The sequence below is a fragment of the Chaetodon auriga genome, chromosome 5 (genome assembly GCF_051107435.1).
Source record: "Chaetodon auriga isolate fChaAug3 chromosome 5, fChaAug3.hap1, whole genome shotgun sequence".
In the NCBI taxonomy this organism is placed as follows: Eukaryota; Metazoa; Chordata; class Actinopteri; order Chaetodontiformes; family Chaetodontidae; genus Chaetodon; species Chaetodon auriga.
The window spans coordinates 11,852,204-11,865,448 of NC_135078.1; the positions used below are offsets into that span (position 1 = coordinate 11,852,204).

Here is a 13,245-nt window from a genome sequence, read left to right on the forward strand (position 1 = left end):
CTGTTAATGTCTGGCTGGATTCAAAAGCACAACAGAGTGACGGTGTATTAGACTGTTTTTCCATTATCACACTGGCTTGTTCATGCCATCTGTGGCTTGTGCCTCAGCAGAAAAACAGATGTATTTCAAATAGGAGCCTGTTATATTTTCAAGTAAATGTCTATTTTACTGGGTGCGACAGAGTTTCAGCTAAATCACTTCTGCTTTGGTCCAAACATTGAGTCATGTAGGTCATTCCAGGAAAAATGTTCTTGCAAACAGGAAGGGGTGAGACTTACACTGAATTTCACATTTAGCAACATCTACAGCAGTTTGTTTAGAACAGACTGGGTTGTTGCATGAGCAAAGATAGCTGCCATTACAGAGCAAGACAAATAAGAGTGTCACATACAGAAACACTATCACCACAAAATGCAAGTAAGGATAGGTACCGGGCAGTTCAGTGTAAATAAATAAACATATATAATAAATACCTCATAGCACTAAAGAACTGAAGATTGCCAAAATAAAACATGTAATCTTGTGAGTTATCTGTGGAGACTTAGAGTGAAATACGTTAGAAAAACAGCATGTTGGCATCCAGGAAGGTATTTGCTTGTTCTTTGTAACAACTGACTATTGATTGTCTTGACAAAGCAAATGACTGAAAGATATGCACCGGTCCAACTTCCTGCTTCACCCTTTATTGTGCTTGCCTGTGATCTGTGCATATCCCCACCTGTACACCTGTGACTATGTGCTTATTAGTAACAGTATTAGGCCTTTAATCTAACTGTTCCTTTTCTTTAGGCAAATCTGTATCTATATCTTTTCTGTTTTATTTCTCGGTTGTTGTTGACTCACTAGTTTGTCTCAATTTGACATTTTCTCTGCTGCCTGGTTGTGTGGTGCAAGCATATTCTAGTTTCCCAATCATGTCAATAGTCAGTAGGTTGAAATGCAACATAGCTACTCCCACTGATCACGTTTATTCATCACTTGTTGCCCCATTACTTTTAGCTATTTCAGCCTTGACCTCACATCTAATTTACAACCCTGGTGTGCGTGTGCTCTCTTTATTTACTTGTCCATGGCTGTCGCCTTCCACTTGATGAGTGTGGTTCACCTGGTGTTTGAGGCGCACGGTGGTACTGTGGGGGAGTGACCTTTTGAACACAGCCAGGCATCGTTCTCCTCTGTGGGCATCTGGACCACATGCTCTGTGACAATCTGACAGAAGAAGAGGGATGGAGGATGGATAGTTTAAGTAGAGACAGACATGGGCAGAAAGAGACTGATGGAAATGTGCGTTGATATCTCAGACAAAAGTAAGCAAGAAAGCACAAATATACAACAGAAACTGGTGATCACACAGCCCCTGATGTAGGAGATAATGGACAAAATGAAAAGACAGCATCTCTATGTTGGTTTTGTAAAATAATTCCTTGCAACCATACCAAATTATACTGTGGCCCCAAACCTTGACTAAACTTTCCCCTAAAGACACTCATACACCAGTAATCCCAGACATCCCCCAACCCAGCCCACCCTGGTGTCCCGTGCTGAGTCCCAAATGGAAACCAAAGCAAGTCATCTGTGGTCTGTTTGATTCAGCTCAGAGTTTCAGAAAGGGAGGCTGCCACATACTGTCCTGAAAAGGACCGACCTGGTGGCCGACCCTCCCCACCGACCCTCTGAATCAGTGAGTCAACTCTGCTGTCTGTCGGTGTCATTTATCAGTCAGCTTCCTGTAATTACACCTTCAACTATCTGCTCTGGAGTCTGTGAAGGATGCATTACCCCTAATTTTTGACCGGTAGGGGTGTGTTCAGAGGGTCTGGAGTCTGTTAGTCGTGGAGTGCAGCTCATCCTTAATTGATGGTTTGGTGGGAGTGACCAAGAGTTTACTGTTGGGCTTATAGTTTGGGGGAAGATCAGAGGAGTTAAACAAAATCCCACAATTGAATCTCTCATTTCCATGCTACCCAATTGCAAAAAAAAAAAAAAGGCAATAATCTTGGATTTTATACATCGAGATTTAGATTTTTTATCATGCTCAGTTGTTGTTTCTATTAATAAATTTTCCTTTGCTGCAGAAATTCCTGTATGATCAATAAATGTCAGCCATTTTCCAGTAGCTTGCTTTGCTAAGTGTGGTATGAGGGGTTTCATATACCTGGATGGCCACACACAGCTCAGGCAGACAGAGCTCCAGCCTCCAGACCCCCCAGCACCTTCAGGAAGAGCTGAGGTCGAACCCTGAGCGTCTGCTGCTCTGCAAAGCCCCTCAGCTTCTCCAGCACCCTGCTCACCGTTTGCTCCTCGCATACCTCCTCAGGTCAGCAGAGCGGACAGCCTGAATAAAATGACAGAACAAACCAGCATGAGCGTCAGCCCCACTGATAACATTATGCTACGACATATAAGAATGTGGTGTTTATTAGTTTTAATGTTAACACATATGCATACCGCATGTGCATGTAGTTCCACAGATGTGTGCAAACACAAACCTGCCCCCTGGCCCAAACCCCCCCCAGAATCCACATTCCACACTAGATAATGTCTTCAACAGGCTGCATACCACATATAGTTGCTGTGGTTGTTTTTATTGTTGCTGTTTGGAGCGTCTGTCTCCTGAGGCATGCAGGTCACATGGTGAGGAAGGCCATAGGGTTCGCTCATGTGACACAGGGTTCGATACCTCTGGAGGCCGCTGTTCAACCTCTCCCTGTGTGGGAGAAGAAAACTGAATGAAAGAAGAACTGGAAGAACCTGAGAGAGCTCACGTGATCTTTAACGTAGCCTGTGGACATGGTTTATACAGTAATGGCACACTAACTATATTTGACTTATATTTAAATTTGTATTAAGCACACTGACTGATATGACAGAGTAAACATGGTTGCTCAATAAGTAGTAGTACCTGTCTGAGAGATGTTAAGGGTGTTTACCCTCCGAGCCAAAGGAAAGCAAAGGCTCAGAAAGTGGGTTAAAGTCTTTAACATGATAAAACATCATAAGATAAAGTCAGTTAAAATATGATTCAGTTCTTATGGCAAAATACCTTCAGCCCAGTTAATTTCATCAGCTTGTCATCAGCTCTGATAATGAATGAATGAAGAAACTAAATCAGGTAGAAGGACAAAATCTGAGTATTAGAGAAAAGCCAGATATTTTGGCAAATGCGCATTCATATTCTCAGCAAGAGCTAGATGGGAAGAAATCACCCTCATGCCCGCACAGTAAATATGAAGCTACAGCCAGTAGCCGGTTAGCTTAGCCTAGCTTAGCTTAGCTTAAAGACTAGAAGCAAGGGAAAACAGACTGACTTTGTCAGTCTGGATTTGTATGGAATAAGCAAACAAGATATGATGTGATTTAGAGATGCTAAAACCTTTTCCAGTCTTCATGCTACGATAATCTGCTGCTAGCTTGCTTCATATTTAGTGTACAGGCATGACAGCGATATCAGTCTTCGCAGAAAGGAAGCTATTTCTTTCTAGTATTTTTGTAGCCGTGAAACTATTCCTTTTAAAGTCACTCTTGACAATCCGTTCATCCCTTGAAGATTACGTTTTGGGGAAAAAAGAATGACTCATTAAAGATGATGCATGTGAGACAACACTGCATTCACTGGCAGGTAATCTTCCTGCTGATACTTGAGTGGTAGTTTGGGAAAACCATTAAGAAGGAATTTGGGAATTTGTTCGGATTGGATGTTTGCCAGACCTGGCTTTGAGCTCCAGGACGTCGATGTAGCTCTGAGCCATCTCCTCAACCCTTTCATCAAAGGCAGCTTTCAGCTTCCGTAGCATTGTGGCCTTGTTGCTGATTACATGGTTGATGGCTAATGGGGGCTTGGCAGGACAGCTGAATGTAGAAAACACAAAGAGAAACAATATTTATTGTCGTGTTCATAGATTTACAGTCATGGTTATGCTATATATTGTGCTTTTGTGTTTTGAACAAAAAAAATTGACACAAGCACATACCAAGACAAAAAGTTTACTGTATACTCAACACAAACTGCGCTAAAACTGGGGGCCTATGTATAAAAATGGCTGTGACTGTAAAAACGCTTGAACACATTATGTACTTAGAACAAATACTCAATGATTGCACTGCATGTATGAACTTTGTGTATATAGAAAATAACAGAAATGGGCCCTGTAATCATTATTGTATCTTTATATCCTTAACAGATCAGTCATACATTAATTCAATATTCAATTCAATATTCCTTTATCAGTCCCGCGAGGGGAAATTCCAAATCTATATATAGAAAAAATATGAAATAGGTATAAACCTTTGACAGACACAATGAACTAAAACCAGCGGCCCAGGATTTATGGTATGAAAGGGGCATCCTCGAAAGGCTCAGGCATTCAAAAGCAAGGATAGAGTGAGGTTCGCCACTTTGTGAACACATGATCGTATAAAGGATGTCACTACATGGGCTCAGGAACACTTCGTACAACCACTGTCGGGAAACACATTTTGGTTGGGAATGATTGTAGTCTCTTTTTATTGACATTTTACACAGCTTCCCAACATTTTTTGGACTCTGGATTGTACCTTTGCTGACACATATGAATCATGGGTGCGGCTGCAGTTGCACCTGTCGGGCCAAGAACTCTTTGCAGGCTGGGAGCCAGTTTGGTCGTTTTCTGGCTTGGAAATGTGTCTTGGACTCGGGTGCTGTCAGACTTGAGCAGGGGACGGTTAAAAACAAGTAAGACTTGTTTATAGAGTCTGTTAAAATGGGGATGGGTCAAATGGACTTTAAGTGTCACGCCTATTTAAACTGAGACTGGATACGTCAGTGTGTCGCCTGAGATATTTCTGTCAGATACAGATTAAACTCGTTTGGGCCTTGTTTCCCAAAAGCACCTCAAGGCCAAAATAATCTTAGTTCCATTTTTAAGTCTACAGGCTAAACTCATATTAGCTTTAAGATGCTTTTGCTAAAAGTGGTAGTATTTAGTAAGACTGGTTCTAATGGGGCCATTTGTTGTTGGTTTCCTGTTAAAAAATGTAGTGATAAGAATGCGAAACACTTTCATGTGTCTTCTAATGATCAAGGGTTTCTTTTGAGATGTTTTAGGTGAATTGAATAGTGTTTCTTGCCGTGTTCAAATTTTGCACATTAAGTATTCAAAGTCAAATGTTGATGCAAACTATGTTTGCACAAACTCATACTGAAGGCTCTACTGCTGGGAGAAAATAGTCATCTGGCACATGTGATCAGTCATTGAATTGGTGTAATCATGTTGTCAAACCTTTAACAGCCCAAGTAAATATCAGGTAGGAGAAAGTACCAATGAGATGTCTCTGATAGCATTTTACAACGTGCCCTTTTGTCCCCTCATCCACAGCACAATGCCACTGACGCCTTACCACAAATTCCTGACATAGCCTTTCAGATCACTGCCTTTAAAGCTGTGAATAGAAGGGAAGAATGATGATGAAGGGGACTAAAAATAGAAACACAAATTGAAGGGCTGTCACCACAGAGCTGGTGAGAAGAGTACAGGCTAAGCTGCCACTGTAACTTTAGTTTTCCCATCATCTTCTCCTCTTTACACAATCATCCCAGGCTCACAGGAATATTGCCCTGGACTTTTGTCCTCTATATAATGCACCGCTGTTGATCTAGGGAATAAAACCATTTTTTAACAGTTCTAGCAAGTGCATAAATCATAATAGGAGCACAGTCCTGAGGAACACATGTCGCCAGGGGCAGAATTTAAGGAGTTATGGCTGCTGAAATACAAGGCATGAGATGTAGAGCTACTAATGTAGGTTTACAGAAAGAACCTACCTGTCTGCTAAGCTGTTGTTTTGTGGACTTTGGTTCTTTTTCTGCTGCACATCCAAGAGGATGCAAAGACCTGAAATAAAAAAAGAGTACATTTTATTATAGATCTGTAACTCTCTTTTTTAATTGTTCGTGATTAGAAGGATGAAGGCATTATTTTTCATGTGATGTGGAGGTGAAGGGAAGAAGGCTTTAAACACTATGATTGAGGAAAAACATCTTTGTCCAATAAGGCTCACCACTTTTTAATGCCTTCCCTCTATACAGAGCATTTCCTGCTGTTCAAATGCAATCTCACACTCTTAAATGCAGCTGCAGTTTACTGCGTGCTACCTTGTTTAATTATACACAGCAGTGCATCACAGTAATGGATAACCTCTCAGGTCACCTGGTGCACCTGCTGTATCAAGGGTCGGTTCATAAACGGGTGAAGCTGCTTTTAGTTTTCATGCTCCTAGTTCTTTGCTGAGGGCTTGAGATGTGCCCACTTCTTTTTAAAGCAGTCTTAAAGCATTTTTTTTCTCTTTCCTTTCATAATCAATAGTACATTTGAATAATTTATGCAGATTCCTGTGTGCTTCTTATGGATCGGTATTAATATTTTTCCTGATAGATTTCGTGCCGTGTGCTGTCAGGACCCCAAAGAGGTCTGAGGACAAACCTGAGAGGTAGCAACACGAAAAAGAACAATAAAAATAATCTATTACATGAAATTATGTGGATTTTTTTTTCTTCTTGTCTCTATTTTCTTGTGAAGTATTGAAAGCTTTTACCACTTAAGGTCTAAAAATCCTTCAAATGGAAAATGTCTTTGGTGAAGTAGGCATGGCTTCATTTTAAAGGATAAAAAGTCATAAAGTTGTTGAAGTAGTTTTCATATTTAGGCTCATAGCTCCCCATAGTGTTCACATGTTGTTACTACACCATGAAATTGAGAAGTTCATCACTGACGCAGCAGCTAGTAGTTCATACATAGATGTCACACACAGTGATGACAGAATAAATCTTCATGAAGCTTACTGAGGGCATAAAGCATTCATTAAAATGTTAAATACCAGCCTAAATGATTCTACTTCTCTATGAGCTGTGACAAAATTAATCACAGCGTGGCAAATCAGACAGATGAGGCACTTATTAAAATGTATAGCACGATTTCTCACGAGGAGTAGCTATAAAAACCTGCAGCCAAAACTATAATAGCCAATAACTTTTGCAAATTGGCTGTCTTTAGATTGAATAAATAGAGTTCTTATTTTAATTATCCCAAATGAATATGCCGGATTAACTATCTGTGCTGCTAAAAAAAAAAAACTACTGGGGGAGGCATTGAAATGCAAAGATAAATCTCCTAATTATTCAAAGTTTTACAATTCCCTTTTTCATCAAAGAGTTTGAAAAACTACTTTTTTTTCCCCCTCAAACTAAAGAACTCCTCTTTCAACTTCATTTACCAGGCAAAACAATGTAGTGTGGGCAGAGCTGCACATCTCCAGTGGCCAATTTCTGGATTTGAAACATAACTCTGGGGATTAGCCTGAACAGCAGTTAATTGCTTTAAACCAATGACGCTGAATTAATCCTTTGATTTTTTGGACTCCTTTTATGATTAGGGAGGAAGGGAGGGAGAGAGGGAGAAAGAAAAAAAAACGTGAGAAAGAGAGAGTAATGGAGAGCGAAAAGAAGAAACAACCTGACGATGGCTCCGGCAGCGACAGCAAGCCGAACAGTCTTTCATCAGGAGGTAATGATATGAAACCTGTAATCTACAGGAGGCGGAGGTGGTGGGAGAGATCAGATGACTAATTATACCATACTCTGAAGCCTGAAGCAGTGCACTCTGGGAAACAGCGCAGGGCATAGGGGGCCTGAGCCTTGGCATAAAAGCTCTGATCATCCAGCTGAGTAGTGTATCGAACAGACCCAACTCTTATTTTGGTTTCCATTTCAGACTCAGCAGGTGGTGGGTAAGTGTGTGTGTGTGTGTGTGTGTGTGTGTGTGTGTGTGTGTGTGTGTGTGTGTGTGTGTTTATCCATGCATGTGTCTCTGAGTGTGTGTGAGTATGAGGTTGGACAGGGAATTGACGTGCCATCATGTTTATCAGGTGCCAGCATGTTTGGAATAAAATGACTTTTTTAGGCTTTGTTGCCATTAGTTCATATCAAATAGCTGTTTCTATAACATCAGAGGTCAGTTTTCTGCGAGCATGTGTGTTTCTGTAAACAATTCTTTTCAATGTTCACAGTCAGGGTGTTTTTTGAAGAGAGATTGTTTTGGCTGGTGCTTTTGTTGCTCTGGGTCCAGTTTAGATTTAGATTGTATGAGTGACGGGAGGAGTTTAAGATGATTCTCCTTGAAAACACAAGATGTGAAATTGTGTTTTTGACATGAAGTCAAGTTTTGGATGTGCTTGTTATGTTTTCATAAACAGTTAATTTATTTTTTGTGTTTCATTGTCATATTAGACACAAGGAAAGGGGATGATGATTAAAATGACACTTTTAGAGGTTAAGGTACAGGTTAGCCTTAGCATTTAGGGATCAAACAGAGTCCTTATAAGCATAGAAAAACGAGCATTAGTATGAGAGAGTGTTATCGTGCCTTCCACTCACGTCTCAGTAACGTGACAGTGTTGATGGGAAAGGGACAGTCTCTTTTCTGTGCTGTGCATTCCTACAACAGGAAGGAAATGAGTGAATGCTACTGCATGAACACCCTACCCCTGCATGAGGGGCGTGTCCAGGTGGTGGTCTGGGGTGCATTGGATACCCCTGAAATCTGCCTGGCCACCCCTAAGAGCCACCCCACTATCCTGAAGTATGATTGGCTATCGGCCCACTGAGAGGCAGGATCGACGGTTTGACTAGTTGTTTTGAATTTGCGTTATTTTGTATGCAGCCCGCTAGAATAAATTATGGAAGCCTTATATTAATTATATTTGTACTGTATGGTGCCACTCTGTTGAGTTATGATTGGGAAGACTATTCAGCTTTTAAATGAAAATTTGAAACACAGTAAGAATCTGCAAGATACTGTAATGTTAGTATGTCTAGTAAATCCTCCATCCATATGTATGCTTAGAGACTCTTTGACTATTATGCTACTCTTTGAGATGGCTGTACTGTTTGTATGAGCTCGGATGGTCATCCAGGTCAGCTGCTGAGTGTCAAACAATTATTCACCTCTTCTTCTGTCAACCATTTTTGCCATTGCTTTTCACTCCACTAATGAAACCATTTCTTTCCATTTTTGACAACTTACTCTCTGAGGGGGCCGGCCTGTCTCCTCTGCAGTTCCTGAAGACTCTGTGTCCTCCTCAGCACCTGGGACCAGACAGGACACACTGCTGCCCACAGTGGTGGAGGTGAGGGCCGAGACAGAGGCCACACTGGCGAAGGAAGATTTCCCGTGGGTGTGGAGGCGAACAGAGGCTCTGTGAGGGCGCCTGGGATGAGCTCACTGAGGCTTTTGAAGGGGAAAAGGGAAGGAGATGAAAGGTAGTTTGCAGGTTAACATTCAGCTCCAGTCTAGAGTATCACCTACATACAGAATGCAGACACACACACAGGACCGACAAACCGCTGTTTGTTGTGGTCACAAGTGCAACAGACTTTCAACCCATAGAGGTCAGTACAACAAAGCTTTTCGGCCAAACAAGACTACAATGGAGTCCCTTCTTTAATCTTCTCCTATTAATCCAATCTAATCTTTAAACTGGGCCCTAAGTGTAATTTTAAAGACAAATCCACCTCTAACAACTTGATGATGTGAGATAATTTTATGCACCGTTGGATACATTTTACGTCAGATTAACTTGAATGATTTTATTTTAACTATCTTTTACAGTTCAAATGTCAAAAGAATATTAATTTAAACAGTACATTCTTGGAGTAATAGTATTCAGTGATCATTTTTGTTTCTGCTGTATCCATCTTATCCCAACCTGCATCATTTAGTGAGATTAGTCATTTTCTACTTTTCCCAGGTTGCCTTGTGAAACCCCCATGAGAACGATCATTAATTTGCTGCTTCCAAAGGCAGACATTAATCATGTAAACACAGTACAGCTCTCAACACAAACATGTGTCAATAATGACTACCACAACCTTTACTCAAAACACAACATGGCTGTCTCACATTGGCCCCTATTGATGCTACTGTCAACCGACAGTCTGATAGGATGCTTCTTTTCTCTGTGTATAAATGTTGAACGTGAGCACAGGATGGAATTACTTCTGAGGGACTGTCCGAAATCTGTCTGTAACAACTGATGGTTTAGGTCTTTGAAAGTGTTGTTTTTTTGCTTCAAGCTCCATTTTTGCCATGTGAGACATATCTCAGCATGATATCTAGCCACCTGTGTTGGGCCAGCAAAGAACAAAAAGAACAGAAACGGCAAAACATTCCTATAATAATAATAACTGTTTCTAAATGAGAAGCCAAACGCAAAGTCTTAAATTTGTATTTGCTCCTTGTGGAGACATCTGATCCTTATAAGTGCAGAAGTATGCGAACACATGCACACACAGACAAGCTGACAGGCAGCAGCTTGTCTCTGTGCGCACACACATACAAGGTAGAAACATCTCTCAACTCAAGACGACATATGAGCAACAGAAAGGAACCAGACACGTCTCTCCCTCCCTCTTCTCTCCCCTTCGCCCTTCCCTCTCTCCCATCTGTCTGTCAGAGAAGACCCGGGCCTTAAGTGTGTGTGACGCTCCCATCAGCCTAATTATCAGGATGGAAGGAAGCACAACACGTCAGCAACAGCAGCAAAAGCTCTCCAAATGTCCTCTACTGCCACACACTGCCATCCCCCAAGGAGAGAGTGTGTGCATGTGTGTGTAGGTGTGTGTGTGTGTGTGTGTGTGTGTGTGTCACGATGCTTACTGCTTGTTGAGACAGTCTGTGGGTGTAAACATACATGTTTGACTGTGCCTATGCATTAAGATTTAAGGTTTGGTATAATAAGTGTCGTGCTCAAGAATGAGTGAGTAAATGCTTCTGATTTTTCCTTCTTCCCATGTGTGTCTGTGCCTGTATGTGTGTGTGTGTGTGTGTGTGTGTGTGTGTGTGCGCGCACCTGTGAATGTAGGTGTCACTGTGCAGGATTTCTCTCGTTCTGCAGAGTGTGGCAGGTACAGGACTTAGAAAGACAAGTTCTGGGCAAACTCCAACCTTCTGCTGAGATCAGTTTGTCCAGAACTCACAAGGACAGATGGAGAAAATTAATTTCCTTTGTGGCCAAAAATATGTAGACGGCTGAATTTCATGACCATAAGTCATTGCTGAATATCTTATTGCATAACCACGACCATTAATGTGCTGCTGTAACGGCTGCAGGGACTACTGACCAGGGCATCAGTACAACATTGATGCTGGGTGATAAAACCTGTCTTATCTGTCTGTCGGTGTTCCACTTCATATTTAAGGTGTTGGATGGGGTTGAGGTCAGGGTTATTGGATGGATGGAGATGGAGACACATTATTATTTAAAGTATCACTGTATGCTGGAGCATGAAGACCTTTTATTAAAGAATAAGGCTGATGATACTCTGTTTTTGTTGTTGTCAACAAGTCCAATGAAAAGACTGTAAGCAAGCCTATCCTGTCTGTGGCAGTCAGACCCAAGCCCACTGGATGACAGTGTAAGCCTTTAAAAACAGGTCATGAATACAGAATAAACGTATTTGTTGGCAACTACTTCAGTGGTCCGGCAGGTGTTTCCAGCAGCGGGACGGTGTACGGTTGCAGCCTTCCATCAAAATAAACTACAGTGCCTGTGTGCACGGTGATGAATGAATGTGTGTTTTAATAGTTTTTGGACAACAATGGAGCTCTAGGGCACAGAGGAATAAGATGTGTCAGGCTTTGTTGTTTGTTGGATCAGTTCATTGTTGGTTTTGGAAATTTCATGGGATTTAGTGACAGTAAAGAAAAGAGAATATCTCCAAACTTATCCTCGGTCAAAACATGACAAACTGCCCCACAGCTACAGTACACTGAAGCATGCTGACAGGGGCGTCCACATGCTGTTTAAATAACTCATACAATAATAATTAAAATATAAAGGGGACATTACAAGCAGGGATGCCTTGGTTGAAACAAACTGCTCCCATTTGTCCTCGACAAGCTCTCTCTTTTTTCAGCATCTTTATCGTGGTCCTGCCTCGGCCAGGGTCTCTGCGAATGGAAAGTAATGGCCGCTGTTGTGATACATTCATCACTCCGATGACCTTCTGCGACTCACCACAAGTCAAAACCGCCCTTCCAGGCAGAGACAGCTCGAGAGTTGCTCCAGCCATTATCAAAATCATAATTCATCTTATCGTAAAAACTGTGCAGTGTTTTAGATTGATGCCCAACATCAGAGCTGCCCGCCCGGTGGAGGGCCCAGCAGTGTCGTAACCTTGTGATAATGTTTCATTTCATCCTCTCCTTGTCTTCCTGTACAGTAATACCTCAGCTGGATCATTTGGCCCATAAAGCTTAAGACTTTCTGGGAAATTGGATTTGAAGCTGAACGAAGGCCCTGGAGGCTGTAACATGATGACGATTGGGTGCAAAAAAAAATTCTCTTTGTAGCTCTTTTCCTTCCTTTCCTTCCGTTCCTTCCTTTTCTTTTTCATTCCACGATCAATTATTCAGGGCTTACAGTGGTGTCCAATAATATTCCCGTACTAGATTCTACAAGGAGCCATTGTGACTGAGCGCCGTGCAGTCGCCTTTAAGCTTTATGAATTCATCTATTCTCACGGCCCAGGTCTCCTCTGACACTTGGAGATAGGCCATAAACATTATCATAGATCAATACCAAGGCAAGAAAAAATGAATAAAAAGAAAAGTGAGGAGGGAAGAGCTACATTTAAGAAATTAAAGCAGACTAAAGATGTGTGATCTTGTGGGTTAAACATATGAGTTCAAACACCACAGAGCTGCTCCTTCTGCACTTTCTCTCCATTTCCTCACCCTGGACTCCCTGTGGTGGGTCAGTACCATGGGAGCTGAAACCTGGGGAGGGACAAAGATGGAAGAATGCAATCTCCTCGCTAAGCCTGGACCCCCTCCGGAGCTTTGGACTTTATATTTCATCCAGCACTGTCAGCTCGACGCCTGCAGCCCCTGATCACCACCACCCTTCATCACCGGCTCTCTACAGTACAGATGCAACATCTCTCCAGGTGGCTCGCTTAAAAACTGTGTGGATTTGACAGAAATTACTTGTCTGTCAGCACGCAGAGGTCAGCGCCGTAATGAGCTGATCGCTGATGGATATGTCACTCATGCTGCTGCGTTTTAGCCTCTGGACTGGGGCTCTGGGCAGTGGGCTCACTCCTTAATAAAAAATGACAGCTAATGTATTATGTATGGAGATTTTTGAGAGCATGAGTTAGGATGTCATAATCCTAACGCTCCAGGTGCTTTTGTGTCTCATTGCTCAATGTGA

General features: G+C 41.9%; 1 pseudogene; it reads right to left on the reverse strand.

Moving 5' to 3' along the window:
- Window positions 1-1,055: 1,055 nt before the first annotated feature.
- Window positions 1,056-13,245, reverse strand: part of LOC143320666 (coiled-coil domain-containing protein 60-like) — a 29,740-nt pseudogene continuing 17,550 nt past the window's right edge.